At 41.5% G+C, this 25,713-nt stretch overlaps 1 protein-coding gene across 4 annotated transcripts in view; it reads right to left on the reverse strand.

Moving 5' to 3' along the window:
- Nucleotides 1-25,713, reverse strand: part of KIRREL3 (kirre like nephrin family adhesion molecule 3) — a 1,324,921-nt gene that overhangs the window by 944,388 nt on the left and 354,820 nt on the right. The gene's annotated exons all lie outside the window — the stretch shown is intronic.

Below are 25,713 nucleotides of genomic sequence, written 5' to 3' on the forward strand. Positions count from 1 at the left end.
GTGACACTGATGTGCACTGATAGGCTGTACTGATGGGTACTGATGAGGTAGCACTGAAGAGCACTGATGGGGTGGCACTGATGAAGAGGCACTAACATGCAGAACTGATGGGCAGCACTGATGATCACTTATAGGTGGTACTGATGGGCACTGATCGACGGCATTTATGGGCATTGAGGGGCAGCCACTGAAAGACAGCACTGATTTGGCTGTGTGTAACATAACTTGGGTGTGTGTAATAACTAACAAGCCTTACTGCGTGTGAGTGCTGGGTGGTACGGGGGGTACCAAAATGGCCGCCGTGGTGTTCTGATGCCTCCAACGCGCCGCTGACTCCCTCTGTCTTCTCCGCCCACTGACTTCCGGGAATGAGCGTGTGATGCCTCCAACACACCTCCATCTCCCTCACATGATGTCTCTTCGTGTGGCACTGCTGGAGCCTGAAGGTATTGGACTAAGCATCAAAGCATTTGTACAAGTACTCGTGCAAATGCTCCGAATCGGCACCATTACTACGGTATCAGTGCAACCCTAACTCCAGCCAAAACAATTTAGTTAGTTTTGGATTGCATGGGGGAAGTCTGGAACCCATGCTGGGTTTTTGCTGCCTGCATCCCTATTTTGGAGTTTCTCGTTACTTCCTGTTGGTCAAGAAGTGAAGAGAAATCTCTACAACAAAGTCCCCAAAAAAAGCACTTGCTCAGTAGAGTGAGAAAAGATTTGCCCTTCTACCAACTGTATTTGTATTTTTTGCTGTCTGCATCTTCAAACCTCCTGCATAGGGACTGCAAGTAAGGCAGAAGCCCCCCCCCCCCCCCTCAATAGGGGCACAGATAATAAGGCAAAACCCCGACTGATATTTAACTCTTTCCAGCCATATCCAAAACTAATTAAAAAATAATTTAGCTGGACTGGCCAGTGGCTCTCTATGTTAAGGGTCATCTGTCATGCTGGCTTTTTTGTCCATCCTTTGTAAATTTACCTTTAAGATTAGGTTATGAAAGAAAAGAATAAAATAGTAATTTTAATTAAAGTCAAATTAAGGGCAAATCGTTTTTTCATTTTGGGTAGAGGAGCTTCAGAGCATGCGTAGTTTTTGGTCCGTTGGAACAGCTTACAGACAAGCGGTTTTCCCGATAAGAATTGGTTCCGTCGGAAAAATGTAAAACATGTTCTATTTCTAGGTCCATCAGAATTTTCGACATAAAAGGTCCGATGGGGCATACACACGGTCGGAATATACGATGAAAAGCTTCTGTCTGACTTCTTCTGTCGGAAATTCTGACCGTGTTTACGGGGCATTACACCCCTGGTAGTCCGACAACACTGAAGGAAGCAAAGGAATAGGCGCCTCTGGGTGTAGAGGTAACAGGCACTTTAATAATAAAAACAGGTTAATACAAGTGCCTGTTACCTCTACACCCAGAGGTGTCTCTTCCTTTGCTTCTTTTTACAGACTTTGGAACATGGTTTCTGTACTTCTCTGATGGCAGCCCTGGATGTGGAGCTCCTGTTTTTGACTGATTAATTTGCCCCCGTCTCACTGGATGGTAGTTTTTATAATTACATGGATTTTTACACAACATGGACTCTTATTTATATAATTGAATTTATGCTTTCAATTGGTGAGGGATCCACTTTAGGGGACACTGTGGAAAATCTTTGATCCTGTCTTTGCACATTTACTTGTACATCGACATCACTGAAGGATGATGAGATATGTAGTTCTGTTTCCAAAAGCAGAAGAGCCATGATTGATTATGTCCATCCTCTCCTAGCAGAGCCTGACATCCACATCACATTTTGAGCATTCCATAGTACCATGTCCATGATATTTTGGTCAAATGTTTCTTGCTGCAAAACACAAGGCTGCAAGTCACCAATGAGAATTTTATCCCCTAGAGAGGGTTTCTATCCTTATTGTGTATATCTAGACTTCTTATTTAAAGTGATGATATTATTATTGTCCATTGCAATGTGCAATGTCCGACTTTTAGAGTACCGAGGAAAGGACGGCATGGAAATTAGACAATATGCAACCATCTAAAAAGAACATTGGCATACCGTTGGCATGGAGCGGATTTTAGTCCCAGGGTTTGGATTTGCATTGATAACCAGACACCTACACACTCACAGCTGCAGAGCTCTCACTTCTGGAGAAAATGAGTCCGAGTGTGCTATTTTTACACCTTCCCTGTCGCTAGTAACCACTTGATTTAAACTCTCATATGCCTGATTAGTGATGTGCAAGACTGGTTTGATTTTTTATTTTTTTTTACACTATAATTAAATCAATTTATGATTAACTGTATATGCAGAATAAAAACAGTGAGAATTAAAAATAGATCTTCCTTAAGTTAACTGTGTTTGTGCCTAGCGACCCTTCCATTCGCTTTGCCTCGCTTTGTCCCCCAGCCCTCCCGTGGCAGGCTTTAGATCCGTTTTAGACGTCTGTAAAGACATTCATTTGCATTTTGATTAAACCAATATAATATGGTCACTTTATCCCCAAACGGGGATGAAATGTCACTGACACTGTGTGTATGTTAATGACTGAGTTAGACATTAAATCACTCAGATTTCAGAAGGAAAGAAAAACCCTTAAAGGAGAACTCTGGTCGGAATAATGATCTGTATTTAGTAGTCTGCAATAAAGAAGGTTTATAAAATCTTTAACATTATCATTTGTATCAAAAGGTTCCCTGCCATAATGTTCACATTCAGAGCTCTCTGACTACCGATACTATCAGACGTTTGTCTTCTGTGTCCAATCTTAGTATCAGGATGAATGGCAGCAGCCATGTAAAACACAATAGAAAGCAGAAAAGCCTAGGATGAGAGGCGGGTTATTTATGAAATTTGGCAACCAGAGTATCCCTGTTACAGGAAACGCATCGCCTAATATCTGATTCAACCAAGCTGTCAAAATTCTAACATACAAATGGAGTAGAAAAATCACATGCGCTTCACTCTCTGTTAACAGAGGGGAATGCTTGTAACCAACATAAACTCAAAGTAGGCACTGATCTTCAAAAAGTACTCAGTAAAATGATTAAAGATATACAGGAAACTAACGTGTTTCAGGGATTTCTAGTTCCTTCTTCAGGGTTAGTAAACATCAACAGTGAAGATATACAGAAAACCAACACATTTCATGAATCTGTGGTTCCTTCTTCAGAGCTAGCATTAAACATAATACATCAACAGTGAAGATATACAGAAAACCAACATATTTCAGGGATCTGCATTCCTTCTTCGGGTTTGCCAATAAATTTATCAACATCGAATATATACAGGAAACCAAAACATTTCAGTGATCTGCGGTTCCTTCTTTAGGGGCTAGAAATCAACATACTACATTAACAGTTAGATATGTTTATTGCTAGCCATGAAAAAGGGAATGCATACCCCCGAAACTGCAGTACCTGTACATATTGATTGAGCAGCCTATGACATTTTACATTGTTGGACTTTCAGCTGATTGTTCCTTTTTCTGTAGAAAAGTGGACATTCCTTTATAAGTGATTATAAAGCCTAAACAATTTTCTTGGCTCCCACTGTCATCAGTCAAATCCTCTGACAAGGGAGCAAGGGGCAGGTCAAGCTGCACTGTCTGTGACCATGGATGTAAGCAGCGCAGCACAGGATGGAGCCCACAGGTGTACCACAATAGGAAATGTCTTCCTAGGATGGCCCAACCAGAAGAGGAGAAGCCCAGAAAAATAGGTTCGGGGGCTGCTCTGCACAATGGGTCACTGCACAGAGCAGGTAAGTATAAATCAGTTTGTTTTTGTTAAAGTAGAGTTTACAATCAACTTAAGTTATGCTTAGCCAAATCAGTATGCTTCATTGGGTATATATTATTTTATGTGAGTCTGTACTTTAAAATAAAAAAAAGCCCTGCCTAAGAAGAGACTCGACAAAATGCCTGCTATGACCTTTATTTGCCAGGAAAGCCTATTATGTGCTTCTCTCTGATTAAATTTCACTTTTTTTTTTAACTATGACGGTCCTGACATTTCCTGAGTCCATGGCTAAACCTTTACCAACTCTATCCATAAAAGGTCAGAGGAAGTTCTAACTCTTCAACACTCTGACCACAACTAAAACTGTTTTGGTTTTAGTCGATCTACAGCTTTTTCTTTTTCATAAGGAAGTGTGAAATATGTTACAGAAAACCCATGACCCTGGATCTGCCATCTTTTACAATATATCAAAGTCACAGAGTAGCAGAGGACTGTTGGATGGTCTTGAAAATTAAACACGTTTTCCCATTTGTCTCCCAAAACTCTTCATAATACTTTATCTTGTCATTTTAGTAACTATGGATTAAAAATCAACCAGCCAAATTACGATCCATATGTGTGACCATCCCTGTTCTAATGCTCGACTTCTGTCAAATAGGAATGTTGGTAAACGTTTGTCGATCAGCAGCTGCAGTCAACTGGTTGCAGCTGTGGATCAGTGTATTTTGATTGCAGACCCACCTATAGCCAGCTTTTGGAGTTTTTTTTTTTTTAAAAGGTAAGTTTGCGGAAGTGGTGATCCCGCCAAGAAGATCTTTATTCAGGTACTTTGTGTTATAGGGAAACAACACTGCATCCAAGTCTCCCAACTGTGTTCCGGTGTTGTCACCCTGACACATTGGGCTTCATATGGAGATCACAAGTGGCTGTTTCAACACACACATGATGCAGGCCCGGGCCACTGTTGTCACCTTCAGGAAACTCGTCCTGAGAAATGCCATGCAGCCATCGCTGGAGTATATGTACATAAGAAATGGCTGCAAAGAACCTACAGATCACCAGCACTAAAATGTAATGGAGGAAGAAAAAAGGTGAAACATTATTTTCGAAAAGGGAAAAAAACATGGCAGTTACAGAGTGCTTTAGCAAGCTAAATGTCACTCACATTTACTTTAATAATGATTGCTGGGGAACCTTTTCATATGCTATGGAGGTGGTTGTGAAAATGGAAAAGATTTCTTACAGAGTTGTTTACTCTGGTTCATGTGGGATACATCATGGATACTTGTGCAGAGAATGAATTTGGAACGTAGTATTATCATCGTCCATTTCAGGACCATGGAAAGCTCCCACTTGTACGGGGCTCTGCTTACCTCCACATTGTAGCTAACATGGTACAAAGCCTTTGCCGGTCTCTCCCATAACTCAGCAGGATGTGCTGGTAAAGGGTGAATATATTTCACCTGTAATTGGTTTAGTAGAGCAACACATAGAAACTTTTGTCTGTTTAGCCCGCTGTGCATGCTTGGATGGAAATGCATGCTATTTCATAAAATATTTAGAGCCACACAGGAACAGTTAGCTGTTCTGTGTTTGTATAACCAGTACGGGCCACGAGATGTCACATTGTATAAATGGTCCTTGACACCATTGTTCTGTCATCACTCCCTTTCCATCAATCATTTATTATACACAGTGGTTGGATGCAGGTTAATCCAGGACCAATGTGTGTATTGCCGAATGCTGTAGGTTTGTTGGTCCCTTGTAGGGCTTCTTGTTTGTATTCGGGTTCAGCAGGAGGATGTAGTGTTTTATTTATAACTGATGCTTACACACAGGTATTCTCTTTAGCTCTCATAAATGATGCCTTTGTACATGTCTAAAGGAAGAGTCCGCTATGCATTTGAATATTATACACTCCAAAAATTCTGCAGGGCAATGTGCCACCTTGAAAATGAAGTCATCCCCTGTTTTCAGCACAGAGATGCTGGGTTATCTTTCCTTATGGTGAGATACTTTGCCGTTTACCAACATTTGTTTATCATTTTTCATTTTTCAGTTTTTTTTAACGCTGTGCTTTTTTTTTATAACACTCTTCACCTTCCTGACCTGATGGCAAACTCATCCCCCATTTCTTGTGTCAGGGGATAGGAAAGTTGAAGTATAACTAAAGGCAAAACTTTTTTTGGTTTTGGACAGAGGGGAGAGGGATTAGGACACCTGTCAGGTTTTAATTGCTATCTGTGCCCTGTTGGTGCAATTCACCCTGTCTCTTATGCCACGTACACACGATCGGAAATTCGGCCAGCAAAAGACAGATGAGAGCTTTTCATCAGAAAATGCGACCGTGTGTAGGCTCCATTGGACTTTTGCAAAAGACTGAGAGCATGTTCTCAATTTTTCAGACGGAAAAGGTTTCTATCGGTAATTCCAATCATCTGTGGCAATTCCGACGTGCAAAATTCTGACGCATGCTCGGAAACAATTCGACGCATGCTCGGAAGCATTGACCTTATTTATCGTGGCCCGTTGTAGTGTTGTACGTCACCACGTTCTTGCCGGTCGTAATTTGGTTTGACCGTGTGTAGGCAACACAAGCTTGAGCGGAATTTCGTCCGAAAAAAACATCCAAGGTGGTTGGTTTGGAAAATGCGACTGCGTGTGTGCTTCATCGGACTTTTGCTGGTGGAATTTCGGCCAGCAAAAGACTCAGAGCATGTTCTCAATTTTTCCGACGGAAAAGGTTTCTATTGGTAATTCCAATCATCTGTGGCAATTCTGACGCTCAAAATTCCGACGCATACTCGGAAACAATTCGACGCATGCTCAGAAGCATTGATCTTAATTTTCGTGGCCCGTCGTGGTGTTGTACGTCACCGCGTTCTTGCAGATCGGAATTTGGTGTGTAGGCAACACAAGCTTGAGCATTATTCTGTCCGAAAAACCATCCAAGGTTTTTCCAATGGAAATTCCAATCGTGTGAACACGGCATTAGTCCCATTTACCATTATCACTCAGACACCTTTCAGAAGGAGGCGCTTTACAAGCGCTATAGTGCTAAAAATAGTGCCTGCAAAGCTCCTGTAAAGCACCTCAATTGTCACTCCAATGTGAAAGCCCCGAGGGCTTTCACACTGGAGCGGTGCGCTGGTCGGACGTCAAAAAAAGTCCTGCCAGCAGCATCTTTGAGGCGCTTTAGGAGCGGTGTATAAGCGGTGTATAAGCACCCCGCTAGCGGCCGAAAAGCACAGCTAAAGTGACGGTAAAGCACCGCTAAAAATAGTGGCACTTTACCGCCGACGCTCCCAACACCCCAGTGTGAAAGGACTCTTAAAGTGGAAGTAAAGGATAATAACACATTTTGGGTTGTCCCCAGAACAGGATGAGTGGGGATATCTTCCAATGGAGACATTTGTTCTGGTGACCTTGGTGACACCCAGGGATTCCCTTACTTCAGAGGGATTTTCCCTTACTTCCTGTTTTGGCTATGGGGGGGGGAAGTAAAAAGGAAATTCCTTCAATGGGACATAGATGGCAAAAATAAACTTACAGGGCTCACTATCCAGCAAAAAAAAAAGTTTTGCTTATAGTTCTACTTTAAGATCACATTATTGTGCAGTCACCTAGGCGGCAGTGTTAATTGTGGTAGCAAATTTCAATTTAGTTTTAGTCTTAGTCTTAGGACTGAAATGGCATTTCAGTCCTAAGACTAAGGCCGCGTACACACGGGCGGACTGTTCGCCCAACTTTGTCCGCTGAACAGTGTTTCAGTGGACAGTCCGCTCGTGTGTGGGCTTCAGCGGACAGTTTCAGTGGACAGTCTGACGAACAAAGTTTTTCGGAATTTCCGTAAGACAGTCCGCTGAAACTTGGTTTCAGCGGACAGTCCGCTCGTGTGTAGGCTTGTTCGACAAACTAAGTTTCGCGCATGCTCAGAAAGGATTTACACGGCGAAGGTTGCATTGCAGTGTATTGGACGTCGAATTTCTCGTCCCGTCGTACGTGCCGTTCACGTCATCGCGCACGCTTTCAGCGGACTGTTCGTTCATCGTGTGTGGTCAAGTCCGTTCATGCAAATTTTGAGCGGACTGTTTGTCGGATTATTTGACGAACAAAGTTGGGCGAACAGTCCGCCCGTGTGTACGCGGCCCAAGACTAAGGTAGTTAGTCTTAGTCTTCTGCAATTGTTTTAGTCGTATTTATTTGACTAAATCTCCAGTACATTTTAGTTGACTAAAACTCATTTTAGTTGTCTAAAATCTAATAGGGGTAATTAAATTGTAATTCATTAGTTAACATTTCTCTGAAATTTCCAAACTCATTATATGCTGCTGGATTGAAAAATGTAATATGTTATTTATTATGGCATTGAGGTATAAACATGCAGTACAGACCAATGTTAATTTTGAAGTCAAATTTCAATTTAGTTTTAATCTTAGTCTTTTGACTAAAATGGCATTTTAGTTTTAGTCGTATTTTAGCCATCTCAGTTAGTTTAGTTCGTATTTTAGTCGACTAAAATAATATTCATTTAATCAACTTAAATGTTTTAGTCATTTTAGTTGACATAATTAACACTGCTAGGAGGTAGGGTCTCGCACTTTTATCACCTGTCCTTGCAGCTGACAACAGGGCTTATGGCAGAATGGGCGAAGCTGCACCGCACCTAATTTTTCTTAAGTCAGATCAACTAGGCTATAGTCTACTTAGGAGATAGCTGATGGAACAAGTACAAGTATAGCAGCTAAAATGTTTTTTTTTCTAAAAACATGTGGTGGAGTTTCGTTCTTACCTCCCTCCAATGGCTCCTCCTAAGCTGCAAAGGCAGCCCTATGGAGTATGCATTGTGATGTAGCAAAATAATCCCTGCAGTCACGTTCAGAGGATAGTAGCCACTGCTAAGGCAGAACCTCTTCAGCTGATCTGGGCCAGACCACTACAGTGAGCAGCTGTGTGGTGCTGTGGGCTTTTAGGGGTTAAAACAGAGGGGTTGCGAGTGTAAACAAGCCCTATGTCGTGAATTAAAACCCGCTAGAACTTTTTTTCTTATCAAGATGTTTTATTGAAGAAGAACAAAGTTCATGTTTTTTTGTGTAACAGAAAAAAATGAAAGAACAGAGAGTACAAAACAGAACAAAGTGACTTACAGTACATGAAAATGTTGAAAGGCGGCCTTCGATCTACTTGTTACAGATATATCTTGTTAAAGCTTCCAGCATGACCATAAAGAGTAGCATTTCAGTATACAATGTAATTATATGAGAAGAGCATTTAAAGATAAGTGATACACACTGTACAATTAAAAATTGTATATATGGGTAGAAAATATGCATTATGTGTGTAGTCAGTGTTGCACTGTAGGGATTGTGCCTTGATATGGAGTGCCCCTAATCTAAATGTAGTGTTTGCGGTTAGGCTGTAGCCAAGCTGAGCTTTTTTATACTGTTTGGGTTCATTAGGTTTCTCTTAAGCCCATTGTTTGCTTTTGTCTGCTTCTGGTGAGTTATCTCCGGTGTGAGAACATACTAGAGGTGCACCGAAATAAATATTTTGGACTGAAACTCAACATTCTGAATGCTGAAAACCATTTTTTTTAACTGAACATGGACAGTTTTTAACCGCTTGCCGACCAGCCACCACAGTTATACTGCGGCAGGTTGGCTCGGCTGCGCAAATCGCCGTAGGTGTACGTCGGGCTCGTACACAGCAATCTGTGGGCATGCGCGCACTCCCATTGGCCAGCGGGGGGAGCCAATCAGCGGGTCCAGCGGGCTGGATGTCCGCCGGCCACCCGCAATTGTTCCCCGCAGTAACAGAACGGGGATCTGCCTGTGGAAACCAGCCAAATCTCCATTCTGACAGGGGAGGTCACACAGATCCTGTCTTTCTGCTATGCAGGAAGACAGATCCGTATTGTTGTCCCAGGGAGCCTTTCCTCCCCCATAAAGTTAGAACACACAATGAGGGAATACAGTTAACTTCTTGATTGCCCCCGATGTTAACCCGTTCCCTGCCAGTGACATTAGTACAATAACAGTGCATATGTTTAGCGCTGATTGCTGTAGTAATGTCACTGGTTCCCAAAAAAGTGTCGAAAATGTCCGTTAGGTGTCCGATCTGTCTGCCACAATGTCGCAGTCCCGCTAAAAAATTGCAGATCCCCGCCATTACTAGTAAAAAAATAAAAAAAAATAAAAATGCCATAAATCTTTCCCCTATTTTATAGATGCGGTCACATTTTCACAAACCAATCAATATACACTTATTAGAAAATTTTTAGCAAAATTATATGTAGCAGAATACAAATTGGCCTAAATTAATAAATAAATTATTTTTTTTTGGAAATGTATTATAGCAGAAAGTAAAATATTTGTGTTTTTTTTGTCACTTATAAACTTTTTTGTTTATAGCATAAAAAATAAAAACTGAAGAGGTGATCAAATACCACCAAAAGAAAGCTCTATTTGTGGGAAAGAAAGAAAATTTTTGTTTGGGTACAGTGTCGCACGAACGTGCAATTGTCAGTTAAAGCAATGCAGTGCCGTATCACAAAAAACAGCCTGGTCATTAAGGGGGTAAATCCTTCCAGGGCTAAAGTGGTTAAAAAAAAAAATATATATAGATATATATATCTATATATATATGTAAAATTGTATTATATTTGACTTTGTAATGAATAGTTTTTGTTTTTAATTAATAGTTTTTGAAGGATTTTGCATTAAAAAAAGCAAGAAAAGTTCTTCACACTGGTCCATTACGGTGTAACACAGCTCCCCATTAAAATGCATTGAAAATGCAAAAAATGCATCAAAAATGCGTGTTGGGTTTTTGAGTCATATTACCTATTAAAAGTACAGCAAAATCACGTGCGTTTTTCAGTGACCATAATTTTTTCTATTGGCAAAACGGCAATAACCCTAGTATTTTCGGCAAATAGTTTTCCACGGTTAATATATTGGTGCATCCCTAGACGATACAGTGTTTGGGTTATAAATATGTATTCTTCCCTCACCAATTACTGAGAGGATTATGCCAGTGATGTGGGCTGGGGAAGAGGGTCAATTTTGGAAAAAGCTTCTGTAAGGTTCCAGGCTTTGCTTGGTGAGGGTGCGTGTTTAGCAGGGATCCTTGCCTCCCATGCTTCTGCCTGGAGAGGGTGTAGCTGCAGGGAAATCCAGAATTTGACTCCCAGGCCTGGTACATATTAGCACGTTATGGCATAAATGTGCAGGTGGACCCAATTAGAAAAAAAGTTTACTACCACTTTAAGCAATCTATGGCAGATCTTACATTTTCGATAGCTACCTCTGTGTGTATAGCTTAAGCTTTCTTAGTGCAGGATAGAACTCATTTTACCTCCCCAAAGGTATGTAGTGGGAGGGTTGTGGAGATGGCCAATGTCATGGCATTGTTTGCCGGGCCAAGTACATGATTCTAGTTATTCCTTACTCTAGGTCAGAGATTCTCAACCAGGGTTCCGTGGAACTCTAAGGTTCCTCCAGGGGTTTCTATGGGTTCCTTCAGCGTTGGGCACTTTCTGCCTCTCAGATAAGTTCCCACTGTCACCATTGATCTTTTTAGCTATCTGTAAGGAAGTAATTATTCCCAATGACCACAAGTGTAAGGACCATTCTTCCCACTGATCATCACATTAATGTATCATGAGTTGTAAATTTCTAATTTGTAGCAGGCGTTCCTCGAGACCCGAGAACTATTTCAAGGTTTCCTCTGTATGGTTGAGAAAGGCTGCACTAGGTGGAAGTTGTCAAGGGAAAGCTCCTGAATTCATAGGAGATCCCCCTTTAGCTCAGGAGAGCAATGAAGGTGAAATGCATGGTCAATAATATCAAACACCAGGGGTCCAATCTACTCTATATAATAGGAATAAGTGTGTAAGTCTCAGAACCATTTGTTTTAATTTTTTAAAATATTGGAGAAAGCTTAGAACTTCTGTTTGTGTTCTAATCTGGATATCTTCCCCTCACTTCTTTTTGACATGACATATATGGAGGGCGAATCCCTACAAGGGCAGAAGCAAGAAACAGGCTGAGGTTCTATTCCCTCCCCTCCTTTATCCAAAACTTAACATGAGAATATACTTCAGTTTAGACTGGAGTCCCATGTTAGGAGATCCTTGTTGATCGTTTGCTCTGGATTAATGCACTTTTGTAATCAGTGGATGCACTTGTACTGTTACTCCATGTAAAGCACATTTCTTTCACAAAATATGTCCCTCTTCTAACATTTTGACATTATTTGCTCTTTTTTGGATACAAATAATGATTTTCCAACAAAAGAGCAAAACATCTGTAAAAATAAACATTTAGCTGGTCAGAAGCAGAAAACGAGAGACCAAACTGTGTGCATCTTTCACAGAGTTCTCCAATAATGTATTCCGGGCTATTAATTCAACGTCCCCTGAACACCGCAGTGATAGCGCCTTAGAAACCGGAGGCAGAGGGGGGAGAGAGAGTCACGTTAATAATATATTGAGGCCCCAGCAAAATGCACCTTACCTATAAATTAGACTGACTTCTATCTTTTGCTTTTAGCACAGTTAAATTAGTTCAAGGAAACTAATAAGACTGTCAGCTTGTTAACAAAGGGCTGTTTTGTGGCCGTCTATCTGTGAATTCAAGGCCAAAATGAATGGGCCCGCCATCTGCAAGGAGCAGATAGAGTTCAATGTCACAGCTAACTGCGAATGCTCAGAGGCCAATTGTGGAGCTGTGTTTGTCACCTAAGAGGCCATCTCTGGATATTTACAGTTAAAGGACATAAAATGTCTTTGAAAATGTTCTTGGTTATAAGCACTTAAAGGAACACTCTTAACCTTAACCCTTAGAATTGTATACCCTTCCAATACTTTATATCACATTAGTGTAAGTTTCAATCACTTTGAAACTTCCTGCAACTATTTTCCTAATGATGGGTCCAAGGCCATGCTGTAAAATATGATATTCAATACCAGTTAGTAACTTTAGTTATTAGAAACATGTCTGCATGGATAAATACCAGATGTGTCACAATGTTGTACTATTTCACATATAAATGCTGTATACATTGTATACAGTATATAGAAGTTTACAAATATTCTATCTATATTCTGATCTGATGCTCTTTACATGGTAAACCACCAATCACAAATATGATTTACAGCACTCCTTTACATAACTGACTTTAGGTAGATTTGCAGTAGATGTTCCAGTCCTCCCAGTGACCCAGTCAGAACAACAGAGCACATAATTGACTCCTAACTCCGTATCTCAGAAGGCAGCACTCAATGAACTTCCCAAATATGATGCAAATTACAGATAAACATTGACAATGTATGGAAAACTGTTCTGATGGCAAGAGGAGGCCATTGTGCAGTGCACAGATGACTTCCTTTAATCACTTCCTGCCCAGTCAATAGCAGATTGATGTCCAGGAAGTGGTTCTGTTATCCTGACTGGGCGTCATATGACATCCAGCAGGATAACATGCCGGCACGTGCCCGTGGGGGCGCGTATTGCATCGATCGCGAGTGCGGCTTGTCAGTCTGACATGGCACATCTCCGATCATGATAAGAAGCCTCTATCAGAGGCTTCTTACCTCATGATCAGCTCTGACCAATCACAGCTGACCACAGCGTGAACCGGAAGTTCCGGTAAACGGCATTCCTCGGTTCGCTCTGACAGGCAGAGCCGATTGGTGGCTTTCACTGTCAGAAGGGGGGGGGGGGGGTCTGTGCTGATAATCAGCACATTGATTATCAGCACAGCCCCATCAGATGTAATTAAAAGCTGCCAATTGGTGCCCAGTCAGTGCCCCATCATAACCCCCTGCCAGTGCCCAATAAATTGCCAATCAGTACCCACCACAGTGCCAATCAGAGCCCACAACAGTGCCAATTAGTGCCCATTTCAGTGCCCATTAGTAACACCTGTCAGTAACTAATCAGTACCCGCCCATTAGTGCCACCTGGCAGTGCCAATCAGTACCACCTATCAGTGCCAATCACAGCCGCTTGTCAGTGCCCATCACAGCCGCCTGTCAGTGCCCATCAGTGCCGCCTTCCAGTGCCCATTAGTGCTGCCTGTCAGTGTCCATCAGTGCTGCCTGTCAGTGCCCATAAGTGCTGCATATAAATACCGCCTATTGGTGCCCATCAGTGCTGCATATCAGTGCCGCCTATCAGTGCCCATCAATTCTACATATCAGTGCCTCCTCATCAGTGCCACCTTATCAGTGTCAACTTATCAGTGCCCATCAATGCCGTCTCATCAGTGCCCGTCAGTGAAGGAGAAAACAAAATTTAATAACCGAAACGAAGAATAAAAATGTTTTTTTTTTTTTTTAGTTTGTTTAGCAAAAAATAAAAACCCCAGTGGGGATCAAATACCACCAAAAGAAAGCTCTATTTGTGGGAAGAAAATCATAACAATTTCGTTTGGGTGCAGTGTTGTATGACCTCGTAATTGGGGGAAAGTGCCCGGTATTGAAGTGGTTAAAGGCAGTGCAGGAAGCATATTTTTAAAACTCCTTTTCATTTTGATTGGGTTTTGCAATAATAAAAAAAAAAATCAGCCACTCACATTACAGTTTTATAAGTTCTCATATGTTTTCATCATCATCAGAGATTGTCATATAATGTGATTGTAAGATGACCCTGTACAACAACACATTGGTGCCATTACCCTGACAGATTAGGATGAGTGTCTGGACAGCCACTAATAGACTTCAATGGGCTGCCTGCCTGCACGCAGCAACTGGAGGTTAGAATTGCATGACAAAAAAACAAACAAAAAAAAAGGCCCATTCGCTATATATAGGTCTCAGCATCCATGTGAGGGGGGGCCTTAATGGTTATTTGGATAGACTTTAATGTGCTGCCTGCATGCAGCAACTGGAGGTTAGAGACGCCTCACTATATACAGGTCTCAGCATACATGTGAATGCGGATTGTTTTTCGGCACTCAGTAATGACTTTAAACCAACTGCCTTGTAAACTCCCATTGGGGGTTATTTACGAAAGTCAAATCCACTTTGCACTGAAAGTGCACTTGGAAGTGCAGTCGCTCTAAATCTAAGGGGTAGATCTGAAATGAGGGGAAGCTCTGCTGATTTTATCATCTAATCATGTGCAAGCTAAAATGCTGTTTTTTATTTTCCTTGCATGTCACCCTGGGATCTACAGTGACTTTACTTCCAAGTGCACTTGTTGTACAACGTGGATTTTCCTTTAGTAAATAACCCATTAAGTCATCATTGACCATCTTTGCGAAGGCGCTTACATTCTAGTGTTTTAACCATTTTGCAATGGTCACCCTAAAGTGGACCCAGCATTGGATTTATATTAGGTGAAATTTGTGTGAAAGTAGAACTATAGGGAAAACTTTTCTTTTTATTTTCATTTTGGAAAGAGTAAGGGAGGGTTATAACCCTTGCCAGATTTTTTTTTGTGGCCATCGGTGTCCCATTGAGGCGATTTACCTTAATCTGTCCCATAGCTGAAACAGTAAGTCAGCAGAATTCCTTGCACATTTAAAGGAACCCACTGGGCATCCCCAGGTCACCAGAACTAGTGTCCCTGCTGGAATATTTTCCGTCTATTACTGTTCTGGGGACAACTCATAATTTGGGATTTTCCTTCACTTTCACCTTTAAATAATATTATTAAACGGGACCGATACAGATATTGAATCTCCCACAGAGAACACTAAAAACATTTGAACTAATCCCTCTCCACTCTATTCAAAAAAAAAAGTTTTGCCTTTAGTTATACTTTAATGCTTCAGTTCCAGCTATTCATTACATCACAATGACATCACAGTACTCCCTTTACAATGCCTTACTCTGCTTTTTTTCTCCAGAAGGACTGGGCCATCTATCCTTGGGCATAACCCAGGTCATTATCTATGTCCTGGACTGAGATGGCAGCTTGGAGATTACATAATCACATAAATCCTGGTGCCTGTGAAGTTCTTGGCTGTGTACTTCATTGTCTGCGATAAATCAGCCTCTGCTGCAGTTTCTCATTTTACAACTTGTTACTAATGTTGCAATGTAAATACTGGGGGGAGAGGAGACTGAGAAAATGTCTCTTACTGCCTGCAACAGACCGATGACATCATCTCAGCCTAGACAAAGCCAGTGTCTGGTTCTCAAGGACAGGTTTTTAATGATAGAAGGTTGAGCTTTCCATGTTAGTGATGTATATTGTGACATGTTAGCAATTTATTCATGCAGACTGGTTACTGACAGGTCCACTTTAATGCATATTTCTAGGCCTATCGATCGGCAGGATTATCTAAAAGATTGTCCCTGACCTTCTCTGTGTCCTTGTCATTTGTTGTTCTGCCTGTTCCCACTGCTATAATGCACCCACTCCTAGACTTAGGTAAAATCTTTTCTTAGTGTTTTACAGGGTTTGAATTTGCTCAGCAATTATATCCCTTGATTCCCGTGCTCATCCAGAGGAGAGATAAACACAGCCAGGCATCCACATTTAGATACAGAGAATAAGATCTGATACAAGACGAGAGCTTGTTCAATCAATCAGTGCTGTTTATTGACAAGGAGTGGCCCAGACACAGCAACGAGATGGATAGATACACTGTCTAATGCCGCATACACCCAGCCGGAATGTCCGATGGAAACAGTCCGATGGGAGCTTTTCATCGGATTTTCCGACCGTGTATATGCCCATTGGTCTTTTTCTGTCGGCATTTCCGACGGTCTTTAGATTGAGAGCCTGTTCTTAATTTTTCTGATGGAAAACCTTTCTATCGGATTTTTCAATCGCGTGTATGCAATTCCGACACTCAAAATTCTGACGCATGCGTGGAAATTATTTGACGTATGTTTGGAAGCATTAAACTTCCCTTTTATGGTGCCTTCAAATGTGTTGTATGTCACGGTGTTATTGACCGTCGGAATTTGGTGTGACCGTGTGTAGGCAAGACAGTTTGAGCCAAATTGCGTTGGAATTCTGACGGGAAAACCATCAGAGCATTTTCTGACGAGAATTCCGATCGTGTGTACACAGCATAACAGAATGTCCTCATGAAACCATTTGAACACTTCCCACCTGGATGTTCACATCCGTCTCCATCTGCACCATTGTATAATACCGTGGGTAGACATGTGCACACTGAAATATTTTGTTTCGGAATTTTGTTTTCGTCCGAAAAATACATTTATTTAGTTACTCCCGAAATTTGTTTTTATTTATTTTCTTTCCTTAAAATATGCATTTGTCTGAAAATCCAAAATAATTAAGGTCAAATCTGTCATTGAAGGCTTATGGTGTCTGTTGAATGTTCTAAGAAGATTTGACGGAGCAGCTAAACTGTACAACGCCACGATCATACATTTTCATTTTCGGACGAATGTTCTGCCTACAAGCAATAGTAGAGTTCTAATGATGTATGACACTAGTAATAATTATATTTATTAATTATTATCACTAGTCAACCAACATTAGAATTCTTCTATAGCCTATGGGTGGAGCATTTGACCATAAATGTCCACTCGCGGTGACTGCTTCATCGAATCTTCATGTTGAATCTTTTCTCTCTATGTTGAATAATCTTGGACTAATAGAGTTAGGTTAGGCACATTCAACCTTTTTTGCTATTGCCTCTATAATGTCGAATCTTTTCTCTCTATGTCGAATCTTTTCTCTCTATGTCGAATCATGGGCGCTTTAGGAGCGGTGCATACACTTTTTTTTATAGGACTTTTTTTAACGTCCCACAAGCACGCTTTCACACTGGTGTGACAGTCGAGGCGCTTTGCAGGTGTTATTTTTAGTGCTACAGCGGCTCAGTGTTAAAGTAGCCTAATCGTTTATTGATTAGTTTGCGCAAAAGTGGTGGACAAATCGCACACTAAGTGACACTTTTGTGGGACCACTGACACCAATATTGTGATCAGTGCTAAAGAATAATGCACTGTCACTGTACTAATGACACTGGCAGGGAAGGAGTTAACATCAGGGGCGATCAAATGGTTAAATGTGTTCCTAGGGAGTGCTTTCCAACTGTGTGGGGGAGGTGCTTTACCTGTGGGAAGACAGAGATCTGTGTTCCTGCTTAGCAGAAACACAGGATCTTTGTCTTCCCCAGTAACAGAATGGTGATATGCCTTGTTTACATGGACAGACTGCCGTTCTGCCTCTGTTGAGAATGATCGGTGGGTCCTGGTGTCCAATCACAGCGGGATCGGGTTGCCGATGACCTGTACGTGATTTTGCGCAGAGGAGCCGCCACAGTAAATGTACCCAGAAAGAGGTTAAAGTACCATCCTTGAGCTTCGATCGGTGACATTGTCTAGGGGGAGATAATGTCATCAGTTTGCTGGCAAGAAGATTTCCTCAGGCTCCTCTCCCCCAGTGATCAGACTGAAACATTGTAACTTTGTAGCAAGTCACAAGGAGAGAGACTGCAGTAACTGTGTCAGGCTTTGCTTCCCAGGGGGTATACAAAATAATCATTCCTGACCCCTGAATGGCAGTTGGATTAATTCCCTGGAACAAAACGTTCCTATAAGTAAATATTTGATAAATGGATCTCCAAGATCGATGGAATGAAAGCTTTAGAGATTGTCAGTGTCTCTGTTCTCTGTAAATATTAGTGAAGCCTGCCGCCTGTACGCCCACCAGGCCTGTTTCTAGAGACCTAGCTCTGATATCACAGCGAGTCTGCGCCGTCCACGGCTGCCGAGAAGCCGCCAATCAATTGTTTGATCAGCCAGGCATCGCCGGTGACAGCGCGCTGATTATTATTGAATTACTGATACAATTTATTCTATTCTCAGCCTCTATTAGAGAGCTTGTAAATTCACGTTAATCAAAGAAAACAAATAATCCCTTGTAGCTCAGATTTTCCACACGCTTCAGAGCGTAGGCTGGGAACTCCAATGCCTGTGCGGCGTTCAAGGTGGAAGTCATCTCCTTGTTATCGGACAGCTGACTGCGCGTCAGATGGGAATCGTGTCTGATGGAGGTAAATGAGGGTGTAACTAAAGAGTGCAGGACACATTGTGTTTCTGGGGATTTTTGAGGATCATTCACACTAAATAAAAAGTCGTGCAGAAAACCTTAAAATGTAAAGTGGAACTCTAGCCCAAACTTTTTTCCCCCTCCTTTTCAATAAAGGACAGGCAACAACATTTCTTATTGCTGCCTGTGTCCCAGTTTGGGAAATCAGTCCTCACTATGACTATAAATATTAAATGTTTTTTGGTTAGTGCTGGAACAGGAAAGACTTTTACATTAGAGGTGCCTACATGAGCTTTTTCAGCCCTGATAAAGGGGGAGTGCTGAGCTCCCCCTGAAACGCATCGCCTGTTGCAAAATAAAATCTTTCAAAGGACTATACAAGCCGGTGTGGCACTCCCATCCTTTCAACACTTTAATAAACTCCTCTGGGAGGGACAGCAGGGCCACACACTTGCTGACGAGAAACCTCTAGGACCACAAACCACTAATTTTTTTAAATCATTATATGTTAATTTATTTCTTAATACAAGGTTATCAATACAAAAGGCAGAAGAGTTATACATTAGTCTTCAGGAGTTGAACATACTTTGGCGTACAAAAAGTTCAAACATGTGGTATAAACAACTTGAAATAAAACATTTCAGGTGTGTTTCCACCATCCATGGCACAGGATGGAGTGGCGCGCCAGTAGTGGTAGATTTGGCCACGGTCCTCTCGGACACCCCAATGGGATCTGTCTATGCCCGAGAGGGTGCACGGCCCACTAAGCGTGAATTCCGCATTGGGTGTACACATTCAGAGGCAGGAAGTCAAGTCATTATTTTCATACCAAGAGGCCCATGGGTGCCAGTTGGTGAGGAAAGTTTGTAGACGGCCTGTAGAGGACACCACCATCTGTTCATACGTGTAGTGTAGATGAGTCAAGTCTATCACCTCAGCTATTGTGGGTGAGGCTGAATTTTTCCAATTTCTAGTAATCAGAAGTCTAGCCAAGAGGAGTAGTTGAATAATTGTGAGTTGTAAAGAGTCAAACCACTCATTTTGATAAAGAAAAGAAGGGTTACAACATTTCTTATTATTGTTTGTGTCCCCATTTGGGAGATCAATTCTCATTATAACTATACACACCAAATTTTATGGTTGTCCCTGTGACTGAACGATATGGGGAAATGAGAAAGCTGCCAATGGCGACACTTGTTCCAGGGTGGCATTCCTCTTCATTTTGGGGAGACTTTCACTCACTTCCTGTTGTGTCCCTGAGACAGGAAATGTAGCAGAATCTAGACAGAGGGGACACAGATAGCAATAAGAACCTGAAACATGTACATTGGAGGTACTGGATTCAACTCATTAATAGTTCATGGTTGAACAAAGTCAATTGCATTCATATGGTTTGCGGTAACTCTGGTGAGGCTTCTCTCAACAAAAGCAGGGCATCTTTTTAACCAGGGGACCCAAAGTTTAGGATCCTCATGTAAAAAAAAAAGTCAAACGAGAACACCAAACCAAAGGTTTAAGAGTCCAAAATCTTTTAATAATGGTGTTCATTCATATAGTATAAAACTTTCAACGCTTTTCAGAGATTCAAAAACCTCTCCCTTCACCAGGGCTCAGATATCGTATATAATTGGGACTCGGAATGGCAAGGTCACCAAGGTTAATTGTTTACTGGATTATAAATGGAATATTTCCAGGACGGAAGTGACATAAAAAAAAGCTTTGCGTATCATCACTTTCCTATCCAATTTATTGCTGAATGTCAGGATGGTGAAAATAATTCACTTTGGCTGTTGTTAGCAATTCTGTCCCATTTTTTACCTACAAAAGCTTTGGAGGTATCCATGACGCATAGCTGCTAATGTTCAAATGTTGTCCTAACTAGTCAGAGCAGAACATTGAATCTATCTGAATCTTCTATTGTCAGCCAAAACTGAAGATGGATCTCCATAGCAACAAGCCAGTGGTGAGCACTTCTCAGTGGGGACAATGGATACTTTGGTGAGCCTGTACAAGCCCCGGAAAATGAAATTAGTGAAGGATAATCTTTGCACTGCTCATTATTTTATTACGTTACCTTGCGATTTTTCATATCAAGGTGTTACTAAACCCAGGACCCTGCATTCACTATATCTGGTCTTCCACGGTACACAGAACATGGAAATTCAATTATTTTAGTAAGAACCCTTTCACACTGGAGGCGTTTTTCAGGTACTTTTGGGATAAAAATAGCGCCTGTAAAGCGCCTTAAAAAACGGCTCCCCAGCAGTCCCAGTGTGAAAGCCCGAGGGCTTTCCCACTGAGGTGATGCACTGGCAGGACGTTAAAAAAAACTCCTGCAAGCAGCATCTTCGGAGCGGTGAAGGAGCGCTGTATACACCGATCCTCCACTGCTCCTGCCCACTGAAATGAATGGGCAGCATAGCCAAATGCTGCATCGCTGCTTTGCGGGTCATTTTAAACTTTTTTCGGCCACTAGTGGGGGTTAAAAGCCCCCCGAAAGCAGTCGAAAATACCGCCGATGCAGCCACTAAAAATACCACCGAAACAGCAGTAGAGAGCCACTAAAAATACCGCCAATGCAGCCACTAAAAATACCACCGAAACAGCAGTAGAGAGCCACTAAAAATACCGCTTTACCGCCGATGCCCCGAGTGTGAAATCCTTGAGGAAAGGGCCCTGGCTGGGCAATATCTCCAGGCACTGAATATCTTGGAGCTGGTAAGCGCACAATTCATACGGTGGTGGGACCTACTAAGCAAAGTCACTTCTATTGTGGATGTCACCATATTCGAATTGTCACTAAATACTGCACTGTTTACTGGACGTTTTCTTGATTATTATTTTTTTTTGGATAACTTTCTTTGGACATTATCACACTATTGATTATCAATAATTTCTATTTATTTATCTCAAGAAAGTTTTTGTCACTTTTGGAGTTGATATATGTTTATACAACAGATCACAATATCAATTTATGATCTCAATATTTATATTTTTAGGAATATTTAGTTTAAAGCACAATCTTTTGTTTTTTCTTCTTTTTTTACTAATTGTCATGAGGCAACTGCGGCAACAATGTCTGAATATTACATAGTTAACTGTATGCAGCCAGAGACTGACCCCTTTCATAGCTCCCAACTGTCCCTTATTTCAAGGGACTGTCCCTGATTTGGAGCAATGTCCCTCATTTTTCCCACTCATTTGTCCCTCATTTTGGTCTGATATAGTTGTAGATAAAAAGTGCATTTTATATACATCTTAAAGTGTTTTTCAGCACTAAACATCTGATTTCTAAATTGCTGCATTTGTAAATTCCAAAAGCCAATATAAAGGAATAGTAGTGGTAAAAAAAGCATTTGTGGGTTTAACCAATCTTGTTTTTTTTGCACAATTCTCCTTTAAGGGGGCGTGGCAAGGAGTGTGTCCAATGACTGCATTCTTTTGCTGATAGGTGTCCCTCATTCCCATCTTGAAATTGGGAGAAATTGGGAAAAATTGGCCCTTTGCATCAAGCAAAAGTTGAACATATGCAGTTGGATGTAATGGATAATTAAAAAACCTGTACAGACCAATCACTTAATACATATAATTTTCAGAGTTCCATTACAGTGCCCTGGTGTCCATTATACAATTCTAATTGGATAGGTGTATACATTTGTTAGCCATGTGCCATATTGCTGCCACCAGGCCTTGGCATAGGCCAGGCCAGAGAGAATCAGGGCATTTGACGCTCTTTATATCTCATTAGTAAGCATAGCATTATAACAGCAGCACATTTTAGAATCATTTAACATGCAGCGGTGCTGACAGAATGGAGTCACTGGGTCCACTAAGATCACATGGCCCCGGGCTCCTGTTCAGCTCCATTACAGCTCTAGTCAGTCAGCATTTTCCTAAGCGGTGCTATAGGCACATTTTTACTGTCACACCACTCACACTGACACCTCAACAACTGCAAGGTTTGGGGCGAGAGAGAGGGACAGCGTACCCAAAGACAGAGGAGAGAGATTCAGGTCTACTTGCACAGAAATATCTTCCATAGTATGGAATCCGTCACGGAAATGCCAACCTCTAATGAGATATTTGAGGATTTGGTTTGCCATCAATATTAATTCCCTTAATATCTCGATGTGGAATGCTCTGTGCTTTGTGAATTGCTGATTAGGAAGGGCTCTCTTGCAGGTGACAAGAATATAGAAGACGTTACACATTCAGCTGTATTCAGTAGGATACTTTAACACTTTCATCGGACATGAAAGAGATAAAATATTCTGTCTTAAAGTTTGTCTCTTAACAAATATGTATTTTTTTGGCTAATTGACTCCCCTTCAGCATAGAAAGGTATGACAGCCTTATTTTTATTTTTACCTACCTTCTCCTAGACTGCATGAAATCTTCTTTTTTGCCCTATGACACTATCATGGGGCCCCCATCATTCTTCTATCTGATGGAGCTGGGAGGAGGGATTGAAGAGGGTGTCTTGGGTCACTTTCACCAAGCTTAGGATGGACTACATGTGCCATAAGTAATGATGCTGCCTCATAAGAATTGTAGGCAGTGTTGTAGGCCTAAGCCAGTGGCTGCCAACTAGGCTTGTGCAATTTGTTTCGTAACGATTCAAAATTTGGACGAATTTTGCATCTTTCGGACTTTCAGATGCATCTGACTGTCCGAATAAAAAAATAAGGAATTACAACTAATATGAAAGAAATTATAGCGGATATAACAAATGAATTCGACATGATTCGGTAATTCGTTAAAGATCTAAAAGGACAACTCAAAGTAAATCTTACAGTCCAATCAGCTGATTAATTTTGTGCTGGAGGTTGGATTACTGGCAAAGTGCATTGCTGAGAATTCCAGGAGTGACGTCATCGCGGCTCCAGCCAATCACAGCACCGGAGCCGCAATAGCCGGAAGTAACCTCCAGGATAGATGTCGCTGGCTGGAGGGGGGAGACGAGGACAGCTGTGGGGGCTTAGTTCTTGGGTAAGTAATTCATAATCAGCTAGTATGCTATGCATACTAGCTGATTATGCCTTTATCTTGTACAGGGTGTTTTCTTTTTTTCATTAGGGTCTACAAGCACTTTAAAGTGGTTGTAAACCCTCACAAACCACTTTGACCTACAGGTAAGACTAGATTAAAGCTTACCTGTAGGTCCAAGAAATATCTCCTAAACCTACACAGTTTAGGAGATATTTACTAAAAGACAGTGACAGTGGCGCTCAGGCGCACTATCGCCGTTAGCAGCATGCCGCTGCTAACATCGATATGCCGTTAGTGGCGGCTCCCTTCCATGTGCGGGAGTGACGTCATCGATGCTCCGGTGCTGTGAGTGGCCGCAGCAGCGATACCCAGAAGAAGATGGATGCTCCGGACTACAGGGGACAGCGGTGACATCGACTGGCTCCTGTGTCAGGTAAGTGACACATAATGGGCTACTATGCGATGCATAGTAGCCCATTATGCTTTACCTTTGCAGGGAGAAAAGAGGAGTAAACACAACAGGGTTTACTTCCTCTTTAAGTAATATGATGTGGTCATCTCTCCACCCCCAACCTGTGATTGGCCACCTCACGCCTGTGCCCAGGTTACGAGAAAGGGATGTGCTGCTAAGGGCGCACTATGTTGAAAAATCTATTTCTTTTTATTGCATTAAATAACCAACTTAAAACCTATTAGAATTTATTTGAGGTGATAAAACATTCAGTTTAGGTGTAATGTTTTGCAGTTTTCTTGCCTAAATTCTCTCCTGCTCAACTGTGCATGTCTGTCTGGAAGCGCTAGATTTAATACATCATTCCTTCCCCGTTATGACGGGACATAATCCTCCTTACTTTAAACTAAAAATCAAATTAAATAAAAAAAGACACCTTTTTACATTTTCGCTTTCATTTCCTAACAGCAATCTGTCTCTGTGAAATGATGTATATAGCAGGCTGCATGTCGGTGGGGGTGGAAAAGCAGGCCTCAGCTTTATTCTGTGCTCTGATGGCCCCGAGCACCAACTGCAATCGGCCTTTTAAATGTTAATCAAGTCATTTGCAAAACATGCATTTTGACGACAAAGAAAAAGACATCCAAGCTTTGTACAAACTAAGTGGCTCTTTTCAATTTGGAAGCTATTGCCTCACCCTCAAACCTGTTGTCCCGGTTATTGATGTTTTAATGAGCTCAGACGCCGTTTCTTTTCCCCGGCTGCTAATAACCCTCCATGTTTTCACACCCGCTAGCGCTAATATTTGTACTTCTCTGGCTTTGGCGACAAACAAAGATGTTCATGTTGTTCATTCTGCCATATTTACCACCTGTGAGCTTGTTCTATTATAAAGAATGTATAAAATAGCGCTGGCAGCCTATATTATACACATCTTGGTGATTAGTGCCGTACGCATCAATGTGTTTGTGACATATAAAATCAAAGTACATAAAAATGATATATAATATAATATATATAGCCCCCAACTGTCCCTGATTTCGAGAGACTGTCCCTGATTTGGAACAATGTGCCTCATTCCTCCTCATTTGTCCCTCATTTTGGTCTGATCTATATAGACTGCACTTTTTATCTATAAAAAAGTGTTTTCTAACACTAAAACTTTCATCCAATTTCTAAATTGCTGCATTTGTAAATTCCAAAAGTCAATAATAATGGTAAAAAAAAAAGCACCTGTGGGTTTACCCAATCTTGTTTTTTTTGTACAGTTCTCCTTTAAGGGGGCGTGGCAATGGGGGTGTGTCCTATGCCTGCATACTTTTGCCGATAGGTTTCCCTCATTCAAATCTCAAAAAGTTGGGAGTTATGTAATATGCACAAATCTGCAAAGTGCTTGGTGCTTCTATAAAAAAAAGTGCAATTGTGCTCCAAAACTTTGCAAAATGTGAGGTGGCTCCCCTTTTGGTGACCCCACTCACCAGAAACAAGAGTGGTGACCCCACTCACCAGAAACAAGAGTGGTGACCCCACTCACCAGAAA

This window comes from Lithobates pipiens, unplaced genomic scaffold (genome assembly GCF_037356315.1).
Source record: "Lithobates pipiens isolate NorthernLeopardFrog02 unplaced genomic scaffold, aLitPip1_a1.2 Scaffold_27, whole genome shotgun sequence".
In the NCBI taxonomy this organism is placed as follows: Eukaryota; Metazoa; Chordata; class Amphibia; order Anura; family Ranidae; genus Lithobates; species Lithobates pipiens.